Genomic DNA, 1996 nt, shown 5'->3' on the forward strand with positions numbered 1-1996 from the left:
TGCATAAAGCACATGTGCTAGAAAGGGATGGCCCTGAAAAATGCTTTTATTGATTTTAATTGCCAATTTTTGTGGTATAGTTATATATCTTTTTCTAAAACTGCATTTATTTTCATTTTAATTAAGCATTATTTCGTTGGGCACGTGTTCCTATGCATTAAAAATTACAACATATCAGCTCATTCTCGGTCATAATATAATCAATATTTGTGATGTCATAATGGCACCTTTTGCAATGATTAGCCTTGCTAACCATTTGTGAAAATGTTGATGTCATAATGATACCTTTTTCAATGATTATACTTGCTAACTTTTGCAATGCTTGGTCGCCATCCAATGAATTAGATGGCAACACATCGCGGACTCCTAATAATACCCCAAACAGTTCATAAAAAACTTGTCATAATTCTATAAAATATATTATAATTAAGAAATGCCTAAAAATATATTCCAACATGAAAATGCAATACATATATGAATATAATCTAAGGAAATTCTAAAACAATATATTCTATCATAGAAGATTATCTTCTTTACAAATATGGTGTTAGAGAATTTTGTAAGAAATGCCAAAACCCCATAAAAATCAAAATATGATTATAAAATTAGGTTCAATCAGTTTAACTTTTATACAACACATATAATTTTTAATGAAATAAACATATACAATCCATGCCATTAACATAATAATTAGAATGTAAAATCATGGAAAAGGTCTAATGTATTGGGAGATACACATGCCAATACTGAAATGAGATTGAGTGTAGACGTTCAGGTTCTCTCCTAGGAGCGTAAGGTTTTAGTGCACTAATGAATGCCTATTCCTCCATAGTATCTATCAGCTGATCCAGATTGAAGGTTTTGCCTTTGAAGATATTTCGAAGATTCTTCATGGATCCTAGAGGAATAATACTGCCATGTGAGATGGTGATGCTATAGGTGGATTCTGGATTATAGATAAGAGCTCTTTAGGTTATAGGAGGTATGGTCTTGCTGTTGGAAATATGGACAGAGGAGTAAAATATTTCTAGATAGGAAGAGGTATTAAGACTTGTCCCTTCAAAGAGGGATAGGAAAAAAGTTATAAATAGAAGATTACAAGGCTAGTCCCCCCCAATTTTTAAACGTGTCTCATTATGTTATCTCCCTTTGCTACCTATTTAAACTTGTTTCTTTTGTTTTTTGTCTTCCAATCCATTGGGTTTTAATGGTTTTGTACTGGATATTTTTTCCCTCCAAGTAATAAAGGAAAACATCATGCACACTTTCTTGTGTTCTAAAATAGTGTGGTCTTGAATCTACTTGAAAAATGAGGCATTACATTGCGTTAAACAAATGGGATGTGATTCCCTAAACTACGATCTAGTTCCAAAGAGTTAGCGGATACCAGCTAGGCTGTACAAAAAATCCTTTAATACTTTGCCCATTCTTCAGTCCGTTTGAGGTTGCAATGTGGCAAGTGTAACTAATAAATTTAAAATACCAGTGATAGCCTCAATCTGGCTTAAATATGTAACAATTTAAACTAATAATTCATTGATTAAAATTTTATATTGTGCCTGATTGAAGTTTAATTATTATCTACTAAACTATAACTATATTAGTTATCTGTATATGTATCAGTAATGCTTAACGCAATGAAAAAAACTGGATCATTATAACATTTAACCACTTTTAACGAATAAAAATGTTCATCTCATAATGGAGAATTTTTTTTAACATAGTTGCTATATTTTAAAATTCTCAGAAATCGTTTTGCATGAGAACCATTTTCAGATGTTGACCTGGAAGACTAGGACTGGCCTGACTTAAGACACCACTAGTCCTTGCAGAGCCCATTTTTGGAGGCCTTGGGATTGCAAGATTAGCATTTGACCTGCAATATCTGTGAGATGTTGTCTCAATTTACCACATAGTATTTACTAAACTTCCTTAAAGGAAATCAACAACATGAATTGACTTTTTAGAAAAGCCTATATTAACTGAGCATTGTATA

This window comes from Wolffia australiana, chromosome 4 (genome assembly GCF_029677425.1).
Source record: "Wolffia australiana isolate 7733 chromosome 4, ASM2967742v1".
Taxonomy (NCBI): Eukaryota; Viridiplantae; Streptophyta; class Magnoliopsida; order Alismatales; family Araceae; genus Wolffia; species Wolffia australiana.